A 17,741-nucleotide genomic window follows, 5' to 3' on the forward strand; every position below is an offset into this window, starting at 1 on the left:
TTTTTAATAGGGAAACGTGTTATGTGTTGAATAAAATTGAACCTATTAATTCCTTTCTTTTGATGCTATCAGCTAACAGTATCAGTTTATACTATCTTTCCCGTGATCCAGCACCTTGCCACTCTCTCATTAAAATACTTCCCCCAACATCTAATCCAAATATTCCTTCCCTTAGTTTAAAACCATTCCTATTTGTCCTATCACTATCTATCCAAAAAGTTGTTTATGTTTATAATCTCCTTTTAAACATTGGAAGGCTGTAATGAGATCCCCCTGCAGCCTTCTCTTTTTCAGGCTGGACAAGCCCACTTCCTTCATTTATCTTCATCTTCAGCCCTTGGATCATCATTGTTGCCCTCTTGTGGACCATCACCAAAACCTCCACATCTTTCATGTGTTGGGGGCCCCACACTTATACACACTACTCCAGATGAGGCCTCACTAGGTGTCACGGGTTACTTAGATTTACCTATGCCCGTGACAGGGGAAGCCACCCCGTGGGCCCCCCCCCGGGGCCCGGAAAGGAGGGGGAAAAAGGGAGTGGGATAAAACAGCGACAATCTAAGGAGGAAAAACTTATTTTACTAAATATGATACCGAAATACAAGATAACACAATATAATATAATTGAGGCTAACAAATTGAACGAAACAGAGAGAGAGAGAGTCCCCGAAAACCGAGAGGCCTACTGTGAACTCTAGGTGACACGGCTGGAACGCTTCCCACTCTCCGAGAAGTTCGAGAGAAGAAGGAGGGCACTCCAGCCTGGAAACGAGATTATACAGCGTCCTGGTCCCGTGACTTATCATTAACCCTGTTGTTCTCTGGGATATGTAGTCTTCTTCTGTGGACTGCACATTCAATAGAAGTATCCATACTTTACATGATGTTATGATGTGGAATACTGATAGCAAAATTACAAAATTACAAAACCATGACACTAGGGCAGAACAGAGGAGCACAATGAATGATACAATTAAAACATCTGCTGACAAGCACACTAATGAGAAAAGAAAGCAAAATATTAGTTTCTGTAAGGCCAGAAAATATTTCTGAAAATATTAATTAATCAGTATTGGATGTGGCCTTCCAAAACTGGAAGGGAGCACATAAACAGGAGGGGGAACAGCTGTTTATGAGGGCAGACAGTAATAGGACAAGGGGGAATGGTTTTAATCTGAGACGTGGAAGGTTTAGTTTAGATATTGGGAGGAAGTTTTTCACTCAGAGGGTGGTAACGCCCTGGAATAGGTTGCTTAAGAAGGTTGTGGATGCCCCATCCCTCGAGGCATTCAAGGCCAGGCTGGATGTGACTCTGGGCAGCCTGGTCTGGTGGTTGGTGACCCTGCACATAGCAGGGGGGTTAAAACTAGATTATCATTGTAGTCCTTTTCAACCCAGGCCATTCTATGATTCTATGATTCAGTGACCTCTGTAGAGGAAATGCTCAGTCATGGCTTGAACCAGTGATTGAGCACCTGATGGGAAAGCTGGGCCAACCCAGGGGAGCTCAGGTGCATGCAGTGCACCTGAGTGACTGGAAGGGATCATTTCCTTTGTTTCTGTGTCCCTGGCTGTTGTATTTGGGCTCATCCTCATTTGCTGTGGGTTAAAGATTTTGCCATCCTTCTATTACCATGGTACTTTCCATCACATTATATCATTATAATCACTAATCACTTCAGTGACATATTGCTCAAACAGTCTTTAATTCTCTGTGTAACTGCACAGCTACCATATTGAGGTTTTTTGTTGGAGAGATGTCACATACCTCAAAATGTGTTCTGACTTTTGCTTTAAGCTTGTTTCTAAAAGCTTTTGTTAGAAGAACTGGTAATATCTGCATTTAAATCCCCTGGTAGAATTAGGAAGGTGAACAAACTCATGGGCAGGCAATCATCTGTAGCTGTCGGTTTAAAAAAAAATGGCACTACAATCTTGGCTGAATGTAAAAACAACCTTTTTCCTATCATATTTGCACTTCAAATTCATGTATTGTATTATATATATTTGTTGTAAGTCATTTTCAAAGTAGAAGAACACAGACAAATTCCGGCAGACCAGCCTTATTTATAAAGTAAAATTAGGAGTTAAAGAAAAAAAGCTTTAAAAGTTAATACTGTGATGCAGTTTTAGTTTTAGTTGCCAAAGACACTTCTGACATCAGAAAATAGGAAAAAAAAATAGTGATTTATATAGCTAAAAGGCATCCCTGCTTTCATTGGTATGATGGAAATAAAATTAAAATAATACAGCAAGGAGAATATTTAACACGTATTCCCATTCCTATCTTTGTTAGCAGCAGACTTCTCATTGCTGTTCCTCAGATTTCTAGCAGCCGCTGTTTTTGTATCTTCCTCTGGCAAGTCTCATACTAAACTAAGGGGATTGATTTGTGATAGAAAATCGTGTGAACTCTATTTCACTGTTTTGGTGTGCAAGTGTAACTGAAGCAGACTGACCAGATGCCAGCTTCCATCACAGGATTCATGTTTCCACATGGGGGAGGTTCTTCTGATTCAATCTGTGTGTCATCGTCTATGAGATTTTTTTTTTCCCCATTCCTATTCTAGAATTTGAATTTCATACTACAGGAATGTTGTCTAGTGATGAACATTTATTTGTTTGATTATGTTGCTGTGGAAAAATATTTATGCTTCACTGACAGTAAATTTCCTTGACTTACTGTCTAAAGCCCAGATGCAAAGTGTTGTGATGTTTGTTTGTTTTTTTTTCTGAGACAGAATCTTATGCCGACTGCAAGATGGATGCAGTGTAATGTCATTACTGTCTCTTCAGCAGGCACCACTGCTTTCCTTTCCTTGCAGTACAACACATTTGTGTTACATCTTCAGCTTCTCTCTTCTGTCTGGGCAAAGACCTGCTTTTCCCACTAGCTGACCCCATCTAATGTTTAGTCACTTATTCCACAATGTCTCTTCATGTTGTCTAAATAACACCATTATGCCTTCTTATCAAACTATGACATCAAGCAGACTTAGGCTCTCTAGAATTTGTAATCCTTTTCCCAAGGGTAGATGTCTTCCATACTTGTGTTGGAATTCCTAATGCTGAGAACAGCATGTTAATATCACAGTTTCAGCTTTTATTTGAACCATAAGTTTTCTTTTAATCTTCATTGTCAAAATTAAGATCAAAACTCAACGATAGCCTAAAGGCTAAGATATTAAAAAATAGCCCCATATAGTTCCTATTTGATAAAGCCAAGTCATTTTAAGAATAAGAACATGATATGTAAACACTTAGGTTTGGCAATACTGCAAAATACGTGGTCTTCCACATAAATCTATTAGAAAACAAACCAACACAAAGCCAGAGTCTTCTTATTTATTTATTTATTTATTTCCTGATGGAAGTAGTTACTGGGCCACTTTGCTTTATTAGCTTCAGAAGTTAGCGTATCATATAATAACAAATCAATGTACAAAATACATTCCCATTTATCACTTCAGAGTTACTTGATAGAGGTCATAGCCAATTCCTCGAATAAATAAAGACCAGCTTTTGGTAGACTATGGGATATTGTTCAGGAAAAAGGAAAAGTAGCAGAAAATCTCCCTAGAAAGAGCAACTGCATTGCTGTTTTTTGTTGTTTTTCTTTTTTTAAGCAAATACTTCACATTATCACTTGCTTCTTCTTGACTTTAACACTACTCGTTCAGGAAAAAAAAAAACAACAAAAACACTTGGTTTGCAATAATTAATATTATTGTTAATTATATTTTCTCCACAATACCTCATTAACTCTTATTTATACAACTGAAAATAGGAAACCTTTCCTAAGCTGAGAGACAAGCAAGTTCTACTGCAGCCTTGGTAGCTTTGTGGGTGCAATTGGATCCCATAGGCTCACAGTGAAGTCCTGCAGGCACCAGCACAGTCTCAGATTTGTAGGCTGGTAAGATTGTGGCCCTGGTTATTGGCTACTCAGTGCTCTGATCGTGGTTTCTTTGTTAAGTGTGCTAACCTGAAAAAATGACTCAGCCCTATGATCAACCCTAGGGGCAATCCTCAGATGGGGTAGCTCAGTCACTTTAGGACATTAATTTATGGGTAAGCTTGGGACTGTATTAAAGAAGGGGAACCTTATTGCTGAACTCCTGCTCAGCTTTTATCTTGTGCTCTAAGGTAGACTACTGCGCACTAGCACAGACTAGCTCTAGCTTGTGAGGAAAAAAGGCTGGTTTTTTTTTTCTTTTTTTTTTTTCCTTATGATGGTGCCTTAGAACTTTAAATCAAGAAGGAAAAGCAGCATATAATAGAAGTATATTGCCCTCCTTTCAGCTTCACAGCAGCATCTGAGACAATGAAAAGTGACTTTAAATCATGTAACTTCATTTAAAGATGTTATTATGCAAGTAACCTTTCTGAAATCAGCTAGTACTTGTACGACATGAAAATCAGGCAGTATGGCTTTGGCTGCTCCCTAGGTGACTCCAAAAGGGTGCTGATGTGCACGAAGCTGTCCAGCACTGTTTCCAATACTGACAGCAATCCAGTCTTCTAGTAGTTATGCACACAGAACAAACTGCTCTGGATTTTGCTCTCACACACAATGAGTTACTCTGCATTCTGCTGTCTGGCTTAAAAAGTCAGTGGGAAGAAATAGGATTTGGGGAGTATGATTCATCTCATCTTGAGGTAGATGTCCAAGGCAAATCGGATGACTGTCTTACCACTGACTACTTATTTGCAAACAGGGAGATCAGCACTGAGTTTACAATTTGGTATATGATTTAAGGACAAATATTCTAACCCTATCCTTGGTCAGGTGAATAAAAAACAATCAAACAAACAAACAACCTGTAAGTAGCATTGAATTGATGAGGGAATAATTGTCTTGTACATAAAAAATCCCAAGGAGATGTTCCTATGTGGCTTAAAAGGTCAGTGGCATCCTGGGATGCATTGAAAAGGATGTGGCCAGCAGACTGAGGGAGGTTCTCACCCCTTTCTTTTTTTTCCTGGTGAGGCTACATCTGGAGTACTGCTTCCAGTTCTGAGCTCCCCAGTTCAAGAAGCACATCTCACCTACTCTGTGGGATCTCTGCTCTTTTTCACCTTCTGTGGCACTAACCTCATTCATCTGATGTGAGGTCAGTGAAGCCATTTTGCTAGTTCAAGAGAAAGGAGACAGCAGAGACTAAGGTTAACTTTACTCTATCTGTAGGCTTTCCGGGGCGTGGAAACATTGTGACATATATTACTGATATTACAGATTAAAGTGGCTGTGAGGGAGCTATAGTCTTGTTCTTCTGTACAAAGGAGTTCTGCAAGAAAGCATAAAAGCTTTGACAATGATCAGTCTCTCAGGTAAGAAGATAAAGATTCAGACTTTTTCCCTTCCTAATTGCACTTAACATCTGTACTTATTTATTCAAGAATGGCTTTTTGGGAGTTTGTTCCAGCCCCTTTGATAAACAAATGGGGTTCTGTTTCCCCTTTTAGAGAGTAATTATGCATTTTTAGGATGCCGGGAAAATGCATCTTAAAGAAAACAATTTAAAAGACCAAATAGAGTGCCACAGAAAGTGCATCCTTGAAAGCTCTGGTGGCTGTCTTGCTGTTAAGACAATGACTGACTAAACAGTCCTTCCCCATATGAAGAAGGAAGAAAAGGCTAAAAAGAATTCAGTAAGTGCTACTCATGAACCAGGGTACATCTTCTAAAGTCCATGCAAATATTAAGGACTTGGTTTAATTAACCTACTCTGTTCATCTTCACAGCTTGTGCACACTTGGAGGCCAAGCTGAAAGTCAAGTAGCTGAATGGTCCAAAGGGTAAGTGCCCATGAAAATTACACTTTCAATAAAGTAGAGGGCCAAAGCAGTGTATGGTTTTCACATGTAAATGCTATAATAGCTACTCAAACATGTGAAGTGTTTTCAAATTGAGTTTCAAAGTTCAGAGTGGATGCAAAATAGGTTAAATCAAGATCAGAATTCAAATTTGGAATTCATATCTCAAAAAAATAAATCAAGACCCTAAAGGAAGATCTGAATAATATGTATGATGTGTGTCTGTGAGGGCATTTATCCATAGAAACAGCTGGAAAACTGTGAGAATGGCTATTGGGCAACAGAATAAATGATAGAACTGTAGGAGGCAGCACCTGCTACCAAAACAATCCCACAGCTGCATCCACAGAGCAGAACTCCAGACTGGCTTCTTGCTCCTTGCAACAAGGCTGTGGAGATGCAGGCTTGTCATCTGAGGTCTCTGGTGGCTTGCCCTTGCTCAAGCATTTCCATTGGTATTTGTCTTGCTAGAAAACATGAAGTATTCAAATTCAGCCAAGAAGATACCTGAAGTCAGATCTGCAGTGAGTGTAAATTACAGCTATTGCCTTTACACTGTGACAGGGGATGTTGCACCCCTGAAAACAAAAACTTTTTGCTTCCTAAATAAAAAGTTTTTTAAAAAGGGCCTTGTAGAATGCATGTGTGTGTGTAGTGGATGATGTCTGCAGTTCTTAGGGTACTGACTGAATTACAGTAATTCACTATTTCAGGCATCTTTGTTCTTGCAGTGCAAAGAACATTCCTGCAGCTGCAAGACATTGGTTAGAAAGATGTCCCTGTGCTTTGCTAAGAGGAGAAAACGTGGGCAAAGATTCATTGAATTTGTCAATCCTCTCCCCAGTTACACACAGCAGAGAAAGCTGCTTCCAAGAGAAGCTTAAAATAAGAGCTCTTCAATGATTAATTATTAAAGTGCAGATTGTTAGGCTGGAATTCTAATAACTGTAATTTGAAGCCATCTGTCTGACACAGCTAACCCTATCATTAAATTCTTTCTAAAAATTGTTCTTCAAAAACCAGAGGAAGTGCTGAGCAGATCGGATGGAAGGAAAGGAATGCATAATGGAGTTTTCTCTCACTGCTGGCTGTTGTTACCTGCATTCTGTGCTCCAGCCATCCAAGCCCTGCGGAGAAACCAATGTGCCCCATGCTTGGTGCTTCAATGCTGAAGCCACTGTCTGCAGCACAGCCGTGGGCTGGGCAGCAGGTAGAAAGGAAACCAGCAGAAATCAGGCAACCACATTAAGGCAGTACACAAGGAGAACAAATTTTGTAATTAAGGTGTAATAAAGGATGCAGAACTCTTAGTATCTCCTGTAGTAGGATATATTGCTGTCTAATAAGATACTATTGTAGGGGTTGTGCTTACTGATGTTACAATGGATGAGAGAGTGACTTATTTTCATGCATCTAGAAGGTGATTTTTGGCACTTATCATTAATGCTGAGGCACTACTGCAGTAGTATTACTGAATGAGAATGATAATTAGGCCAAAGGACAATATTAGTAATTCCTACATTTTTAGGAATTTATGGATATACACATGCAAGCAAACACACCCTTCCATAAATGCTATGTGTACAAATAGCTTTGTGCAGTGTTTTTAATGTATCTCTCTTCATTTTATCTCGTCACTCTTGTGGAAATGTATTCTTTTTTTACCCTCAGCTGATTACACAGCTTACAGACTCATACTATACATCCTACAACAATAAAATACAGATCTGCTGTTGTTTTTAGCAGTACTTTACCTACATTTAGGAAGTTCTTAGACATGTAAATCAGAACAGGTGTAATTCTGCCTACAAATGCATACACATGTATCTGGGACCATAGCGCCAAAGGTAATTTATTGGTTAAAAATCATTTTACTGTTTTACTTGTTTATTATATATATCAGGAGTGGAGGTGATCAGAAAAGATCACCATCAGAAATGGTTTTATATGTGGAGTACATATACAGGTTGCCACTGAGCACAACCACTGGAATGCTGGACACAACAACCTTGTGTTCATGAAAAGAAGGAAATACCCTTGAAGCTCCTCAAGGTGAAGCCCCATACCATTTCAGTCCAGGGATACATTCAAGTCAGATGCTTCAAACACAGGAGTGTTGGAAGCCCATCAGCAGTAGCCTTCTAAATTATCTGTCCAGTGAGAGTTATAAAGCCTGAAGGCAATTTGGATTGAACTTAGGGATGACTGGGAAATCAAACAATAATATTTAGCAATTCAGATGCAAGATGAATGACATTTCTGCCCTTACTGAAGAGAAGACCAAAATAATGAAACTTATTTTCATGACTGAACCTTGGCTATTGTCAACTGAAGAATTAAGGCTTTTCTTTTCACTGTAGGTTATTTCTCTCCATCAGAAGGAACTCCCTAAATCTTTTAGATGAGAACTAAAGCGTGCCTTTTAAGCACCTCTCAGTGAGTTGAAAAGTGCTGATTTAGGTTTCTTTGGTTGTTATTTTGTTTCAAAAACTTTCATTCCAGAATATTAAATCTAAAGCAATGTGAATGGGAGTCCAGACTAGGCTAATGGCCTTTGCAGATGGTTTTTATGTGTGTATAATAAATCTTTTCACCTTATTTATGGTATTGTGTCTAATTCTAAAGACTAGAGGTATAATAACTGTTATTCATGTTTGTAATTGTGAAAGATACACAGTGGTATTTTCTGATTTGTTTGTATTTCTAAGAAGATGCCCTTTTCACGTTGTTAATGCAAAAGTTTCCCCTATTAGTATGGTGTTCTATGCTAAAAACAGTACTTGAAGCCCTGGTCAGATTAATAATACATGTATCATTAGCTGCTTTCTGTTTAAGATCCCATGCTGGAACAGGACTTCCATACCGAATAGATAACTTAATTCAAATCCCACAGTGGCTCTGAGGTTTCCAGTTTCTTTCCTGTTTCAGATGTGATATTTTACTATGGGAAAGAGTAAAAAGACCAAAGAATAACACACCCAGCCTTCCTCCCAACCGCATTCCAGGCAGCAGTCCTGGTCAGTGTAGACCACACTGGGGAAAATACAGCCATAATGCAGTCATAAATTGAGGAAAACAAAACAGACCCAGAATAAGAGCAGGGTAAAATTAGGAGCTGGACGTAGCTGGATGGATCTGTGCCAGGTGGGAATTTGAATTAATATTTCATACGGCGTTTTGAGACCAACCAAAGCTGTGTCAGCCTGCTATAGCAAAGCCTATCCCATCTAGAGGGTAGAAATGTTGCTGCTCCTGCAAATCACTGGGAAGTGATTAAAAATACTCCCTGCCATACAGCTTGCAGCAAGAGCCATGGCTCAGCTTACTAGCCATGTTTGTCACTCTTAATTGGAAAACTCCCTTGGGTTTTAAGTGTGCAAAACTGTTTCTCTCTGTTAGTCAAGGTCAAAAATGTGTCATGCTTCTTTGCTCATTGATATATAAAACTCATCTGGGTCACTGCATTGTGGAAAGGTATTGCTGAGTATGTGTATGTGTGTGTATATACATATGTATATATATGTGTGTATGTAAGCTGAGCTGGAGGTGCTGCTGAGTCTTATTTGATGTACTGTAGACTGTATATGCCAATTTTTGCTTTGTGACTTGTTCCATAGGCATTTTCCATGCCATCAATTGAAGAAGTTGCCTGATTAGCACTGAAATATTTCAGCCAGCTGACAATTTGACCTGCTGTGAACACAGACTTTTCACCATCTTGGAGCATGACTATAACTCTGCTTCTGCTTCTTTTTACTTTGCATTGCTGATGCCAAATGTTGCCAGAGAAGGGGCTCTAGATTTTCCTGGTGGGCCATATGTGGCAGACTGCACAAAAGATACAGGGAGCTCATGAGACAGTGTGTGACATTCTTTTATGGTAGAGGAATATGACAAATTGCTTTGCCTTGCTGATTTCCAGTAGACTCTCACATAAGTACTGAATCCACAAGGGCAAAAGGGAATTGTTAGAGAATGTAAGAATCAATGGCTGAAACACTGAAAATAGAGTGGGAAGGAGTTATTTTTAGCTCTTTGGTTTTGTTTCTTTTTTTTTATTATTATTATTATTTTATTAGGGGAAATGAACAGGGAGTTAGATCTGGCAATGCTAGGTTGACTGAACATAACTGTTTTGCTGTAATTTTTGGATTTTGTTTGGGAACTCCCCAGAAGAGCATAATCAGTGCTATCCAATACTTCCTCTGAACTGAAAGGTTTGGTTTTGGTTTTGGTTTTCTTGTTTTCATCAGGGATTTGATTAGGATGCTCTTACTGTTTCCTCCTTTTCAGAAAGTGCCCCATGTGATGTTTCAAAGGTCTAGTGCTCATTCCTATTAAAGCCATTTTGGCACTTTCACACCCCTTAGACAATGAACAAGATTGAACACATCATTGCTTTCACTGGTAGCTAATTGTGGGCAAGGTTTCAGGGATGACATGGGCAGCTTCCTATTTATGGAGTTCACTTTACAGGCTTCTTCATCAACTCTATTAATATTTATGTAAACTCAAATTGCTTTCAATGTCATTATCACAACGCATCATTTTGCCTCACTGCATGTATTGTAACTCCAAAATGTAGGTTGACAAGGTTAGGCCCTTATATATGCTTAATGATGTGTATATGATTTCAGCATTTGCTTAGATGTGTGTTTGTATATTGTATGCTTCTCTTGGCACTCTGACTGCCTGTACTGAATGTTCAAAGCAAGGGTCCCCTCCACACATCTTGTAATTGATGCTACATGGAGTGAATGAGTTGCACTGATCATGCAACAGGCTTAGGGAATAGGTAATCTCAGTCATCCAGGAATCTGAGAAATGATTATGAACTGACCAAAAGGCAAAGATTTCAGAATATTGCCAGAAGATGAGGTGGCACATGCTGAAGTAGCTCCACTCCATGTAACTGCCAGAAAATGAGAAGAAATATGCCTTGTTCACTTGTGGGTCCTGTCACAATGTGGGAAGTTAATGGTAGTGGAAGGCTGCAGATGAGCTGCAGAAGCTTCTGAAGGAAAGGATGAATTAAGACTGTTACGCTTTCTGCACCCGAGTCCCATAAGCATAATAACCAAGTTGGAACACTTTCCCTTGGTCTTTGACAGAAACTTGTACCAAATCCATTCATTCTGTGGCCATGTATGGACAGGCCGTAACATGAAAGTATGTTTCAGCAGGGAGCCATTGATCAGGAGGCACCCCCACCAGTCAAACTTGAACTTTTTTTGTGTTATAATAGGACAGAGTTGTAATGAGTCCATCCTAAGAGGTTCTTCTAGATCTGCTTTAGTGATCTCATCTTCTTCTTTAACCAGATCTGTTGTTTCAGATACCTGGCTGTCATCGAAATACTGCAGAACTGCAGCTTTGGGGAATGCAGTAACAGTCTCTTCCCTGTTAATATACTAAGCTCATGCTCAGGTTGTTCAATCTGGTCTTTTAATAATTGATTCTCATGCTCTATAGTATTTGATCTGATTTCTGCCTGATTTAAGGCAGTAAATAGAGGCCACACTACTGTAGATGCAGCCAGTCATCTCTCCTTTGTGGTCAAAACATCCTTGTACAGACCTTCAAAATATTCTGCTAGAATAGGGAAACATTGGCCACCACTTGTAATGAGCCCCATTATACAATAATAGTGGTGATTTGAAAGTAAGGGGAGCCCATGAATCCTGGAATTTTTCCTGGGAGTATTTTCCCTAAGGGGGTAACTTTCTCCCCCTTGATCCATTTATACATACTCTAAAGGAAGGATGTTATAGCTATGGCTACACTACCTGGCTTGCCAAATGTACAGTTGAAACAATACAAGAAATGTTATGTATAGTTAGAATAATACAAAAATAGATATAAATAGATAGTCAGAGGGTATCTATGGGAAAAACTCACCAACTCTGAGGCCTTCAATCAAGATGGAAATCATTGAGATCTGCCACCAGAACTCCACAAAAGAACAATCTCCAGAAAGAGATGCTGCCTTAGCGGTGGTTAGCCCTTAAATGAAATCCAGTAAAGGTGGAGTCAAGCTCTACCCCTTCTGGGAGCACAGCTGAATTACCTTCACCTGTGCTCCCGCAGCTGACCCAACGCTTGCCTCAGCTGGTTAATCAGAGGTTCAGGTTGTGATTAACAGTTTCTCATACAACAGCTTAGCCACAAATGTGAAATGTATTATAATTAAGCAAACCAAGCAGATAAAACCTCTTTGGTATGGAGAAAGATGTCTATAAGTACAGGGAAGCCTGGCAGGTGGGTTACATCTCTCTCCCATAAACTTGCCTTGTCAGTCACCATTTGTTTAAAGTGATGGAAGCAGCCACCAGATGGCTGGAAACATATTCCATGCTACAGCACAAAATACTGCCCTGGGTCTTGAAAAGCAAGTCTTGTGTGGTGACATGGCACTCCAGAAAGAATTGAGTCAGACAGCAGGATTCACTTACCAAAAAAAAACCTCATGGGCAGCTGGGCTAAGGAGCATGGTATTGGGTGGGTATGTTACATCCCATATCATGTATCAGCCTCCGGAAAAATTAAATGATACAATGGACTGTTAGAGATGACATTGAGAGCAATAGGTGCTGGGACATTCAAACACTGATATGCATATTTAGCAAAAGTCACCTGAATTTGCCAGTTAAGCTGGTCCTGGCCAATCAAAACTCCTGCAGGCCACAGAAGGGGATAAAAAACATTCTGAGCATGACAGTCTGAGTTATTCCTGCCTCAGGCAAAGGCAAACCTGCTTGTGGGCTTGCTTTTGCTCAAGGACTTGAGTGTATGTGCTGGGTAACACTGAATGATGGGGGTGTCTGGTGTGTACCTCAAGGTGATCTGATGCTGGGTAATTACAGTCAATAACTCTATGGTGTTAAATTATTGCATAGTACTGCATGTCATCTTTATTATGGTTATTATATGTCTTGTTAACAGTAGTGCAATAAGAGCTACCCATGTTAAAGAGGAATGAACCCAGATGGAACCAGAATTAGTTTCTGCATGTAGTAATCCAATATTGTGAATATTTTCTCCTATGTAGAAAGACAGATAAAGGTAAGGATTGAAGTTATGAACTGAATGAATACCATGGGCAATCTACTTGAAGGACCCGTAGAGTATGGGAATAATATGTATGTGTATATATATCACGAAGCAAGACAGATAGGTGATAGTAATGAGGGCAGTTAGGATGCGTAAAAATTGCAGAGCCTGAGCATGATGGAAATGGTATGGAATAAAGGGTGTGTATTGTCTTAGTTTCAGCTGGGACAATTTTTTTTCTTCAGCGTGTTAGGTGTGATGCCATGTTATGGTTCTAAGAGAAAAATAATGTCAACAACACACTGATGTTTATAGCTGCTGCTAAGCAGCATTGTACAGAGCCATCATCATTCTCAGTGATGCTGGGAGGGAGCAGAATTAGGATGGCTGACTTAAACTGGCTGAAGTGATATTCCATGTTGTTTGGCATCATGCAGGAGGAGTTTTGAATGGGGTGGGAGTTCAGCTCTTGCTTTTGTGCTACTCAGGAGGCTATCTGGGCATTGGTTGGGGGATGTTGAGCAATTGCTTGTGCATCACTTGTTGTATACATTTATGCGTATATATGTTTGTAATAATTTTCCTTTTCTCTACCTTAGTAAATAGTTTTATCTCAAACCATGAATTCTACTTCCTTTTTTTTCCCAGTCCTTTTTCCCATTCCACTGGGGAGGGAGGAAGTGAGTAAACAACTGTGTGGTGCTCAGACACCTACTGGGATAAATCACATTCTACTTAGTAGAAAATGCTGTAAGACATCCACCTTAGTCATTGTTGAAATACCTCTCAAATGCAATCTCCCACACTGCATGCTACATCATTAGTAAACATGGTGAAAATGCAGAATGTCTGAGTATCTAACAAGTCCAAGCTCACGTAGGTTTTCACAGCTATCTGTTGAGCCATCTTGCTGAAGTTACTTTACCTAGTTTAGTTATGGCCAATAGCATTAATTTGGGGATTTTTATTTCTAGTGTTTTTGTCATACACCTCTGGTTACTTGGAATTGTCAAAGTTCATTTTCCTATTCAAACCTTGACAATGACCTATAGCAGTCTTCTGTTCTTTTTCAAAAGCCATGTCTGTAATATCTCACTCATAAACCAAGACACTACATTAATTATATGAGTATCTAGTATTGTCAGTCTTTGCACCACACAATTACAGGCAAGCTGTGATAAGTTTTAAGTATTTGAGCTGTGATTTGAATTGCTGTTCTTTCCATTTGATACTTGCATCATTTGGAAGGGTGAACATCTAACATACAGAATTTCACTTTCAATCCTGCTTAAGACCATTTGCAGAATAGGAGAGACGCTCATTGTAACAGATTCTACACACATGAAACACGAAGTGATGCTTGAGCTGCAAGACACATAAGTTTATGCTTATACTGCTCCCAAATATGTGCCCCTGAAGCCCCTTAATAAAGCTCTGAACTGACTGCAAACCTGATACCATTTCTGTTCTAGCAGTCACCTTTCAAATCATGCTAGAGAATATTCTATTTGCAGTTAAATTCTCTTGGAAGAAGCTCTTCTGGCACTTTATAAAACACATAAAACTATTTATCTCTAAAAGCATTTAATTTAGTGTGAAATTCAAATAAATCAACCGTATATACTTTTTAAAATCAACAATAAGGATGTGATTTATGAGAAATTAAAAGTGGTGAAGGCTTAGCAAGAGATACAAAGATACCTGAATAAGGCTAAGTTAAAACTTGTTCACGCATTAGAAACTCTTGCATGAAAAATGCCTAAAATCCAAAATGCAACACTTCCCCAAGGATATGTGTTAGCCTGTGATCAGTTTTTAAAACTCATGATTTCTACCTGTCTAGCTTTGGTGCTCTTTCCTTTCCTCTCCTTTCCCCTTTCTCCTTCCCCCCTTCCGTCTTCCCCCTTCCTTCCCCCTTCATTTCCCTTCCTTTTCTTCTTTTTCTGTGTGTGTGTGTTCTGTCGGTAATAGCTCTATATCGTAGTTCTCCCAAATCCATCTCAAATAAGATCACTGTATCCCGTGAGCCATGAAAAGTTGATATGGGAAGAAAGAGTGACAGGAGAACGTATTTTATTTTTTTGTATTGGTTTGGGATTTTTTAATAGAGTTTCTCTTATTTCCTGGTATATAAAAGCTGTAAACAGGCTCAAAAAAAGAGACAGCTTTATTGGTAGAAAATTTTGCTCCTTATAACTTATTATTTTGTGTAAAATAGATCTCCCTAATAATATTTCAAAAATTTAGGTCAGTTTATACTTTAAATATCTTTTAAATTCACAATTGTAGAAAGTTAATCTTTTTGTCTACTATTTTAAATCTTCTCTTTGGTATTCTGTTCAGCTAATTATGACAGGCCAGAAATATTCCATGGGTCTGGATTCTTTTTTTAGATGATAAGTATTACCATTATTAGTAGTATTATTTAATTAGCATATGTAAGCTTTTTTTTTCCTCATTGTAATAGAATATGGGCTGGTGTCAATGAGCTTATTGCATACTGACTCAAACGTTAGGCAAGGAAGAGTATGTGAGGAGAAAGGATAAGGGACAGCTTATTGCATATGATGTAAAAATCTCCTCCAGGAAGCTCTGTAGGGGTGCTTCTCTGCAGACCTGGCTCCCAGTGCCAGCACCACATGTTCTTGCCCTTAAGAGAGTTGCAACCTACGTGTCACCCATGTGCCAACCACACAAGGGAGATTGTCCCCTCTGCTCTGCTTTCATGAGACCCCATCTGGACTGCAGTCTAAGTCTGGGGGACCAGGTTGGAACAGATGTGGAGCTGTTGGAGCAGGTCCAGAGATACCTCATTTCAGCCTTTCAGTATTTAAAAGGAGCTTATAAACAAGCTGGAGGCTGTCTTTTCACAAGCACCATCAATAGGAGGGGTGATACTGCTTTATTACCAGATCTTCCTCAGAGTACTTCTGTATTTCCGAACTTCTAATATGAACGGAGAAAGAAAAGAAATGCAGCTATGTTAAATGTCAGCACAGCAATATGTTGGTGACCAAGCATGGTGCATAACTAAATTTCATGCTTCCCTGAATCACAAATAATTTACAGAGCTACTGGGCCACTGGTTTAATTTTCCTATTAAATTGGCAGTCATCTGACCCAGGAATTTGCCATTTAGCTTGTTGAAAAAAAGTCTCTGTTACAGGATTTCATTTTAGTTTTCATTCATACAAAACAATCAAATGATGCAAAAAGTTTTATCTTTTAAATTGAGAGCTGTATGGTATTCCTTTTACCTGAAACCCTTTCATTACAGGACTTGTACTTGCAGGCGCATTATACAGTAGGGGGTTGGAACTAGGTAATATTTCAGGTCCATTCCAATTCAAGCCATTCTATGATACTGAAATATAGAAAACAAAAGGGAAGGACTCTTGTTTGCAACAGTTGCATGTGGAATATAATGGAATTAATACTGCTTAACTGCCACAGTAAGTAGTTATTTCTTTTACTACACTGCAGCATTAAACAGTGGTTAAGAAAAACAAGCTTTTGACATGGAAATAGTCTGCATAATATAGGCCTTCACTGGCCGTGCCTCATTCAGCTGCCTGTTCTTCACTACACAAAATAGGATAATGTAATGAAATATAACAGGATTGCCTGTTATTTTTAGTAGGTGCACAAACACAACAAAAATAATAGTAATAATAATTGTAGAACATGTCAAATAATGCATTTTATTTTTAGCACCTCTTAAGTTTGTTTGTGTTTTCTGCAGATTGTAGTGTTTAGAGGCGATATAGCAATAGTGAATTAACTCCTAAACTGTGGGCTGCAGTGTGCCTGCTAAGCTTACAAACATATTTGAAAGACTGCTGATCAAACCATATTTCCCAGGCCAAGAATGCGAGGAGGCTACACCAACAGACCCAGAATGAATTCATAGCAGAAAGGACAGAACTAATACTGACCATCACTGAAAAACTGGCTAATCTTTGGAAAAACAAATAAACAAAAGAAGTGGTCCAGCCTCCAGAACTGACCTGATGGAGACATTTTTATCCTGAGAGTATCAATATATATCTGGTAGTATCTACAAGGCATTACTTTTTCACATTCAAATCCCTTGTCTGCCCAACAGTTTTCATTGTCAGAGGATGAACTGCAGGGGTAGCATGTTTACAATCAAAGGTAAGTTCATGCTCCCATAATATAGACAGTCCCTGGATGCTACTTTTTCCTGGAAATAATAACTTCACTTAACAATGTAATTGTACATTATAAAATCAGAGCTGAGCTTCTAGTAGAGTAATGCATGAACAATTTACTAGTAACTTGAGACTAATTCTTCCAGCTATCTCTTGTGTTAATGGCTGTGGGTCACAGCAGTGTGGGTACTCAGCCATGGCTGTTTCAAGGGCCAGCATTATCCAGGGAAAGCATCTGTGTTGTTCAGTGCTTCCCAGAACAAAATTTGCAAAGGGAGTCTCTTATTGCTCTCTATTAAGGCTTTTTGACATTTCAATTGTTAATTTGTTCATTTTCCTGTTACATATAATACACTTTCGGGCTGTACTGGAGGCACCAACAGGTGGACAGAGAGGGAGAGGAGATGGAGAGGAGGCTGGTTGAAGATCTGATTTGCATTTATCAACATGCCAGAGCAAATTTCAGCTGAAGGGCTCCAAGTTTTAATCACAGATCTTTTCTAAATCAGCAATAAAGCAGAAACCCATTGGTTGTAATAGGAGTAGGACGAGACTTTTAGCTCACTTTGGCAGCATTGTGTGCTCACTGCATTCTACAGCTTAGGAGACAGATTTTCCACGAACTGTCAAGATCATAACATTCTCTTTTATATCGTAATTTTCTTTAATTTTTTTTTTTTTTTTTTTTTTTTTTTTTTG

General features: G+C 39.0%; 1 long non-coding RNA gene across 21 annotated transcripts in view; it reads left to right on the plus strand.

Annotated features, from left to right (window-relative positions):
• LOC107321661 (uncharacterized) overlaps nt 1-17,741 on the plus strand; it is a 102,686-nt gene that overhangs the window by 83,295 nt on the left and 1,650 nt on the right. For 6 of the 21 annotated variants that reach the window (XR_004309158.2, XR_014938331.1, XR_014938321.1 and 3 more), the window contains one exon: nt 16,732-17,025. The exons of 4 other annotated variants lie outside the window; for them this stretch is intronic. This is a non-coding gene — a long non-coding RNA (uncharacterized LOC107321661). Of the gene's footprint in view, nt 1-5,239; nt 5,335-5,748; nt 5,803-16,731; nt 17,026-17,741 lie in introns of all 21 variants that reach the window. 11 more of the 21 variants (XR_014938332.1, XR_004309150.2, XR_004309149.2 and 8 more) reach the window with 5 other exon arrangements.

This window comes from Coturnix japonica, chromosome 1, assembly GCF_054131305.1.
Source record: "Coturnix japonica strain WE chromosome 1, WE-NBRP24, whole genome shotgun sequence".
Lineage (NCBI taxonomy): Eukaryota > Metazoa > Chordata > Aves > Galliformes > Phasianidae > Coturnix > Coturnix japonica.